The sequence below is a fragment of the Arvicanthis niloticus genome, chromosome 2, assembly GCF_011762505.2.
Source record: "Arvicanthis niloticus isolate mArvNil1 chromosome 2, mArvNil1.pat.X, whole genome shotgun sequence".
NCBI lineage: Eukaryota > Metazoa > Chordata > Mammalia > Rodentia > Muridae > Arvicanthis > Arvicanthis niloticus.
Window position 1 is genome coordinate 7,029,926 of NC_047659.1, and position 9,177 is coordinate 7,039,102.

General features: G+C 48.0%; 1 long non-coding RNA gene across 1 annotated transcript; it reads right to left on the reverse strand.

The window, feature by feature from the left end:
• Positions 1-317: 317 nt before the first annotated feature.
• LOC143441130 (uncharacterized) lies at positions 318-2,967 on the reverse strand. The gene is made up of 3 exons (XR_013108349.1): positions 2,692-2,967; positions 1,041-1,753; positions 318-763 (listed from the first exon to the last, which is right to left on the reverse strand). It is a non-coding gene; the product is annotated as an uncharacterized LOC143441130 (long non-coding RNA).
• Between the last annotated feature and the right edge of the window lie 6,210 nt (positions 2,968-9,177).

Consider the following 9,177-nt stretch of genomic DNA (forward strand, 5'->3'; position numbering starts at 1 on the left):
ACACACACACCACACACAAAAGTCATGCAAAACACATACACATAGAAATAGCTGGACATGGTGATACATGAACTGTTTATAAAAAGATAAAGAGATAAAGAGAGTATGTTCTGTGGGTGTGTGGAGAGGTATGGGGGAAGGGGATGTCTCAGGGCCCATGCAGAGGCATCTCTTCCCTGAAGGACCAGTCACACTCCAGTATAGTATAGAATAGCATTTATTGAGGGCATGGGGAAGGAAGCCAGTAGGGTACTAGAGGCAATGAGGAAGAGATAGAGATAGAGATAGAGATAGAGGGAGAGGGAGAGAGAGAGAGAGAGAGAGAGAGAGAGAGAGAGAGAGAGAGAGAGAGAGAGGAGTAGAGAAGCAGCAGTAGAGAAGTAGAGGCCAGCCATGACCACGTAGAGAGAGAGAAAGGGGGGGAGGGGACAGAGAAGCAAGAAGGTAAGAGATTAAGAGAGAGAGGAGGGGGCAAGCAGCCCCTTTTATAGTGGACCAGGCCTACCTGGTGGTTGCCAGGTAACTGTGGGGAGGAGCATACCTGGCTGTTGCCAGGTAACTGTGGAGGTGGAGTTTAGACAGAATACTAACATTACATACTTTTAATCCTAGCACTCAGGTGAGACCTCTGTGATTCCAAAGAGCATTCTATGCCAACCAAGGCCACATAGTGAGACTCCATTTCAACAAACTGGACGGGGAGATGGCTCAGCAGGTAAAAGCACCTGCTGCCAAGCTCCACAACCTCGTGGATCTGCAGAACCTACATGGTGGAAAGAAAGAACTGACTGTAGGTTGTCCACTGTAAACACACATGTACACACACACATACACACACACACACACACACAGGTTAATAATGTAATCAAACAAAACAAGACATTTCAAACAAGGCTGTTTCCCACTTTTATACTGGGACTCCTAACCCCTCCTTGAGGGGCCAGCAGCTCTTGAACCTGCATCTGATTGTCCCCAGACCATGCTGAGCCCTCTGCATACATACAGTAATTGATCAGTACATGCTTATAAAATTAACTTACATAGCTACTGTTACTGGGCAGCTCCTCACATTTATCAGGTCCTTGACGGTTGCAGAGCACCTATCTGTTCACCTCCTAAGCAGACAGAAAAAGCTGCCACTGGAGCACGATCTAGTCCCCAGATCCACCTCCACGGGGCACAGCAGCTGCAGCTCAGACGGACCAAATGAGGTGTGCCCTGGGACACAGGAGCACTGCTCTGTTGGTTCTGAAATGTTTACCCTGTGTAGCCTTATCTGCCCCGCAGCTTGCAGGAATCCTCCTGCCTCATCCCAAGGGCTGGGAATATGAGTTCTGTGCACCAGGGCCTAGCAACAGGAGGCCTTTCAAGGAAGCATGCCAAGCAGACTAGGTCAAGGCCCACAGAAGAGATGTAGACCAGCTGGTCAGGGTTCTTCACACTTTTGATCCCAACACTTGGGAAGCAGAGGCAGGTAGGTCTCTGCTTTCAAGCCAGCCTCGTCTACTTAGTTTCAGGCCAGTCAGGGAGCATAGTGAGACACTGTCAAAGGGGAGGGGTGTAGCAGACGAGAAAGGTGGCTCAGTGGCTAACCTGCTGCTGGGTTCTCAGCACCCATGCACAGTACACATACATGCTCCGCCATTAAGAATTCATATTGCTCTTGTAGAGGACTGGGGTTTCCAGCTCCAACATCGAGTGACTCGAATCTGCCTTTGACTCCAGTTTTGGGGTATTCGATGCTGACACCGCACTAGCATGAACATACACAAGACATATACATAATTAAACTAGTAAATAAATCACAAGTAAAAACCGGTAAGGCAATGGAGCTGTATGGTTGGGCAAAGGCGTCATTGCTGAGAGGTGTGAGCAGTGGATCCTTCCTGAAGGTGTCCCCTTGGAGGTCAGCTACTCCCGTTGAAAGGTCCGGGACTCCCCAAAAAGGGGTCCACTTAAGTCACAGGATAACACGCACCCAAAGGACACACGAGAGACCGTCTTGCTGTAAAATACATGAGGTGGTTTATTATATCAGAGCTCTGGGCCAGCCCATATCCCATATCTCACATAGGGGATAGAGGGACTGACCTCGTGGCTCAGGGGCATAGCGCTTATATATGGGCGGGGTAGGGAAAAATCGAACTTTCGCGCGGGTGCACAGGATTGGTTGTTTTACCTCTTTTGAACACTAGTAGGCCGTACCATGGGGGAGGGTGTAGTTCTTCCCTTGGCCAGTCAGTTTCTGGGATGTTCTTAACAGGCCTTTGTACTGTAACTCCCCCCTCCTCTGTAACTAATTAGATGGACCCAAACCTGCTGGCAGGTGCTTTTCTGCCCAAGGTCTAAGGCGAAAAATTTATATATATTTGATAAGATGGCCTTTATAATTTTTCACTCTACACCGTATAGACTCTTATTGCCCACCAAGCACAGAACAGGTAGGATTTTATCCTCATCCCACAGAAGAGGAACCAGAGACTAGGCGGGGTAAAGCCTCTCCAAACACCACAGAGTCTGGAGGTAAACGACCCCACCCCCACCCCACCCCGCCTCCTTGCTGAACAGGGCGCTACTGGAAGGGGCCAGCCTCCTGCATCCTTGGAGGTCCAGCAGTGCTCGGACAGGCAAGTGGCTGCCCAGGCCAGTGTGTGGCTATCGCTTTCAATTCCTAGGAAGAAGGTTAAATACCTTCCAGGGGCCCATAGAGGCGGTTGTGGCGAGGGCGGGGGCTGGGGGGGCGACCCAGTGACTTTCAAAGGGGGCCTGAAAGCATAGCCACCCCTCCCCCGGACCGCGGCTTCCTCCTGGCCTAATCAAATTCTGGGCTCAGCCCTCGTCTTTGGCGGCAGTTTAACCCGAGCCCGGGCGGATTTCTTTCTCACTGATCTCAGCTTGACACCCAATTAGCACAAGAATGGGAGGAGGAAGCCTGCGAGAGGCGCCTCCCAGCCTCCCGGGGCGCGCGAGGGGGCAGGCGGGAAAACAAAGGGCGGCGGGCAGGGGGGCACTTGCGCCCTCGCCTCCGCCCGCGACCTCGCTATTGTCTCTCTGGGAGCTTCAGAGAGGATGGAGGACTACGCCCTGGCTCGCAGGCTGGGGGCCCGGACCCTCAACTGCAAGGGATACTAGGGGATAGTATTTGGTTGAGACTCTGGCCTTAAGTGAGAAGTAGTGGGGAGGGGCAGGATCCCGAAGGCGTGGCCTTCGGAGGCTCAGTTTTGTCATCTGAAAAATGGGAGGAATATACAAGGTGTAGGCCAGCAGCTTTACCGCTGGGCCCCCGCAGAGCTCAATAAACACTCTTTGAGGGAACACCATGCCCAACCTGTACTGTTTCTGATAGGTTAAGCTTGATTCTTTGGATGCAAAGTAGTAGTCGCAGCAGGCTCGGTGCTGCCAGCCTGAGCTTCTGTTCAGATGAAGCCTGAACTCGGACCCCATCAGGACTGCTGGGGTGACAGATGAGTATCTTCCCACCCGGTTTACAGGCTCTAGGGACTGACCCCAGAGCTTTCAGCACTCTACTAAGCTGCATTCTCGGAAGTTTTTTTTGTTTTGTTTTGTCTTTAGTATTTTTTAATGTTTTTGTTTTGAGAACTTAAGAGGGCATTGGATTTCCTGAAGCTGGACTTCCAGGAGGTTGTGAGCCCCCATGAGTGATGGAAATTGAACCAGGCCGGCCTGCCTGCCTTCCTTCCTTCCTTCCTTCCTTCCTTCCTTCCTTCCTTCCTTCCTTTCTTCTTCCTTCCTTCTTTCCTTTTATGTGCATTGGGGTTTTGCCTACATGCATGTTTGTATGAGGGTGCTGCATCCCCTGGAAATGGAGTTACAGACAGTTGTGAGCTGCTGTGGAACCAAGTTAGGAAGCATATTCTTACTCAGCCTTCATACCGGGATGACTTCCACATGATATATTCTTACAGCTACCTACCCGCAGGCAGCCTTGAGCCCCTCTGCTGTCCAGGTCTTAACAGCCGGTTGTCCCTACAGCTGTTGTGTATCAGCCTGGACCCTTCCCCATAAAAGGGGCTGCAAAAAGCCAGTGAAGGGTTGCTCTCTGAAATTACCACTTGGGGCAAAGCAACCATTGGGCCAGTCCCTGGAGCTTGCTTCCATTAGACATTGTCCTGAGATAGTCTCACTACATAGCCCTGCCTAGCCAGCTAGCCTGGAACTCACTATGTAGGACAGGCTGGCCCAAAACTAACTGAGATCCACCTGCCTCTGCCTCCTGAGTGTTGGGATTAAAATCATGAGCAGCTTGGGCCCTCTTTCTTTTATTAAATTTATTTTATTATTTTATGTGTAGGGTGTTTGGCCTGCATGTACGTGCATAGCCCCTTTGGAGGCCAGAAGAGTGAGGGCATAAGATCCTCTGAAACCAAAGGTGCAGGTGGTTGAGAGCCACTATGTAGACGGCTGGGGATCAACCCAGGTCTTCTAGAAGAACAGCAGGGGTCTTAACCCTGGAGCCTAACCCTGGCCCTGGATTCTTGGCTTGTACTACAGAAAGTAGCTTCGGGACTAGTCAATATGAGAGAAAGCTGGAGTTTACTAAGCAAAGACTTTTAGTGGCCGGAAAGATAGCCCAGTGGTTAAGAGTTCTTGCTGCTTTTTCAGGAGACCATTTGGTCCCTAGCACCCATGTCTAGTGGCTCCTGATAGCATGTAACTCCAGCTCCAGGAAATCCACCGTCTTCTGGTCTCAGTGGGTACCCACATGAATATTCAAGAACAGTCTCTCACACACAGATACATCTAAAAACAAAAACATCACAAACAAACACTGTACAAAGAAGGGCTGAGGAAGTAACTCAGTCCCTACACCGGTGCTGGGGAGTTAGGTAGAGACAGGTGGGACCTGGGGCTCACTGGCCTGTCAACCCATCCTTTTTTATTGTTGTTGTTTTGTTTTTTTCGAGGCAGGGTTTCTCTGTGTAGTCCTGGCTGTCCTGGAACTCACTCTGTAGACCAGGCTGGCCTCGAACTCAGAAATCCGCCTGCCTCTGCCTTCCAAGTGCTGGGATTAAAGGCATGCGCCACCACTGCCCGGCCTGTCAACCCATCCTATCCTCAAGCTCTGAGTCTCAGTGAGAGAACTTTTCTGGGGAAAAAAAGTCAAGTTTTGTTATTTCTTCCTCGGGACTCCTCCCACTCCTCCCTCAGAAATCCTTCCACTCATGGGTTTTTTTTTTTTTCTTGTTTTCTTTCATATTATTTTAGTTTTATTTTATTTTGCCTGTATATATATATATGTGTTCAATCTATGTAGCTGGTGCCCAAGGATGTCAGAAAAGGACTGTAGGACTTCCTAGAACTGGAATTTGGATGGTTGTGAATCATATGGGTGCTGGGAATTGAACTCTGGTCCATTGAAAGAGCAGCCAGTGCTGCTACTTGAGCTGTCTCTCCAGCCCCTCCTTAATAATCTAAGAAAGGAAGGAAGGAGGGAAGGAAGGAAAGAAGGAAAGAAGGGAGAAAGGGAGGGAGGGAGGGAGGGAAAGAAAAGCCAAACTCAGTAGTTAGTCCAAGCCTTTAATCCCAGCACTTGGAAGCCATAGGCAGGTAAACATCTCTGTCAGTTTGAACCAACTTGGCCTATGTACATATCCTAGTCAAGGCCAGGCAGGGCTACATAGTAAGACCCTGTCTCAAAGATAATCATTTAAATGGATGGCTTACGAGGCTAACCTGGCCTACACATGCACAAACTAGAAAGGAGTAGGGATGCGGCTCAGTGTTAGAACTCTCATCTAGTGTACAGGAGACCCTGCTTCAATCCAAGCACCGATGTGAAGAAGTAAGTCACCAGAGCGGTTAGGCTTAGCATGATGGTGCAAATACCTATAATCCCAGAATTAAAAATAATTCCAGAAAGAAAAAAGAAACATGGCCTGGGGAGATGCTCAAAGGTGAAGAGCACCAGCACCAGTCCTACATAGGGCTCTGGTTCCCAGCACCCACAAGGCAGCTCACAACTGTCTGGAACCCCATGTTCTAGGGATCCAACACCCTCACACAGACATTCGTGCAAGCAAAGCACCAATGTATAATAAATAAATAAATAAACAAAAGGAATCATAAAAAAGAGAAGAAAAGGTTTCCTCTTGGGAATGTGAGGTGGCTTAGTAGCTGCTGCCCGTCATTCAGTTCCACAAAGCAGGAGAGAAGTGAGCCCCACAAACTGTCCTCTGCCCGCCACACAGGCTATGGCATGCACGGGGACACATGCACACACACAAATAAATATAATAAAAATGTAGTTATGAAAAGTAGATGTAAAAATTCATATATACTTTAATATAACTTGAAACATAAGAGTTCAGAGAACAACACTTAGAAAATGTATAAGCTTAGCCAGGCAGTGGTGGCTCACACCTTTAATCCCAGCACTCAGAAGGGAGAGGCAGGCGGGGGTTTGGTGAGTTTAAGGACATCCAGGTTATACAGAAAGACCTTGTCTCCAAAAAAAAAAAAAAAAAACCTTAGAAAAAGAAAGATAGGAAAGATAGTGTTTGTGGAAACTTCCTGAGTGAAAATCACATTTAATATACTATTTATTTTACAAGTGTTTTTGTTTCATGAAATGTATGTATGTATCTATGTCACCATGTGAGTGTCTGGTGCCTGTAGAGGTCAGAAGAGGGTGTCAGAGCCCCTGGAGCTGGAGTTACAGATAGTCACGAGTCATGTTCCTGCTGGGAACCCCACATTTAATTTTTTTTTTTTTAAATTTTGAAACATAGGATTTTTTTAGTAGCCCTGGCTGTCCTGGAACTCCATCTGTAGACCAGGCTGGCCTCGAACATCAAAAATCCACCTGCCTCTGCCTCCCAAGTGCCGGGATTAAAGGCGTGCGCCACCACCACTTGGCAGGTTTTCTCTATTTAATGCCCAGGCTGGCCTCAAACTCAATGAGTTCCACCTGCCTTTGTCTCCTGAGAGTCAGGATGAAAGGTGTGCACACTATTCCTGGCAACATTTCATCTTTTAACAGGAGTTGTATCCCTGGATCTGCATTGGTGGCTTTCAAGCTCCATTGTTCAAAAGCTCAAAAAGATAGAGTAGAAGTCCTGAGTAGTGCCCCACCCCTTCCTCCCAGCACTCCAGAGGCTAACTCAAGAACACTGCTGCAAGTTCAAGATGAGCTTGGGTTATTCCCTCAAAATCTACAAAACAAAAGGTGTTTGCTAAACGTTTTGTTGTTCTGTTTTTTTCTTGAGACAAGTTCTCTTTGTAGCACAAACTGGCCTCAAACGCATTACTTCTTTTTTTTTGGGGGGGGTGGGGGTGGTGGTGGAGAGAATGTATGCAAGACATGCTATTTTTAAAACAAGGTCCACTTTGGTATGTCTCATATATACACTACCCGGTACTGTGACCAAACCCAGATCCTAGTACAGGAGCAAGCACTGAACCATTGGGCTACATCTCCAGATGACAATTTTTTTTTTTTTTGTCTTTTTTTTTTTCCTTCATGTGTGTGGATATGGGTGTGAAAGAGTTAAAAATTTTCAAAATCTCCTAGCAGGCTGGGCAGAACCAAGAGTGCAGGTCAGCTTGGTTGTGAACTCTGTGTTTCAGGAACTTGGCTAACCACAAGATAGATGGCTGATTACGTACAGGCTCTTAGAAAATAGCCCATACAAAATGTTCCTCATGACTGTTCCTTGGACCCTGTCACAAACTGAATAATGGGCTGGGACTTTCCACAGGTACTCTCCAATAACCCCCCTTCACTCCCCCTGGGTTGTGGTTTCCCCCTGAGTTGTGGTTTTGGGCTTTAAATTCTGTCTCCAAAGCCCTGGGGTCAGACCCCACTGCCCCTGCGTGGGTCATGGGTCTTGACCTCAGTATACTGATCGAAATATACCTCTTGCTGATTACATCAAGTTCGGTGTCTTGTGAGTTAATGGGTGGTCTTGGGTGAGGTCCTCCCTTCATGGGGGCCTTACAGGTGTCTTCCTCAATCATCATTCTCTACCATATATGGAAAAAAAAAAAAGATATATTTTTCAGTGTACTGGCTTAGATTCTAAGAAAAGCTTGAACATCTTTAGAGTTATTTCAGTAGTGGTAAGACAACCACTAGACAAAAAACTGCCTCTTTTCATCTACAGACATTACTGTCCAGAGATAGCACACATTAGTTACTCTCTGCTTCTCCAAATGGCCCACCTTCAGAGTAGGATGGTTGCCCATAGGGACCATCGTACAGGTGATCAAAGCAGTAGAGGAAAGAGCCTTTAGGCCAGAATCCCTCGGGCACTCCAACCAAGTGCCCTATATAGTTGCTTGGATGAATCTAGGAGAGCCCCCCCCCCCCCCCCACACACACACAGATAAGCCTTTCTTCCCCAAGATCCTTGTAGGTTCTGGCCATCAGGAGTGCTCTTCAGGAGCAAAGATCGAGAGAGGACACCAGAAAGAAAGAATGTTCCCTCAGACATGGGGCACCATCGATTGACCAGGCTGTGGTTGACAGTGGGTTTCTTCTAACCAGATCTGACTGGGACTTTAGTGTGGCAGAAGGTAAAGGGCACCTATAAGCCAGATCCCAGTGGCAGGTCTCAAGTGGGCCACATGAGGCCCCACCAGTTTTGACCAAGGCATGTGAGGTTAAGCAGGGATCAGATGAGCTGTCCACAGCCTTTCTAGAATGGTTCACAGAGGCATTCTGTCAGTACACACTGTGTCCTTTATAGACAAGGCTAGTAGATCTCAGAAAAAGCTTCAGAGGCTAGAGGGACTGCAGGATAAGTCATTAAAAGATTTAGTGTAGGTTGCTGAGGAAGTCTACCATAACAGGGAGAAAGAGAAAGGAAGATGAAAGAGAGATGAGAAAAAGAAAGGTGACAGGAAAGGAATTTACCAAGAATCTTGGCTACAGTAGTTAGGGAAAGCAGAGAAGAGATAGAAAACTCCTTAAAAAGGACCACTGCAACCAGGCAGTGGTGGCGCATGCCTTTAATCCCAGCACTTGGGAGGCAGAGGCAGGCGGATTTCTGAGTTCAAGGCCAGCCTGGTCTACAGAGTGAGTTCCAGGACAGCCAGGGCTACACAGAGAAACTCTGTCTTGAAAAACAAAAACAAAAGGGTCACTGCACACATTGCAAGGAGAGGGGCTGCTGGGCCCAAGAGTGCTCTAACAAATGGAAGGGGGGGTATATCCCA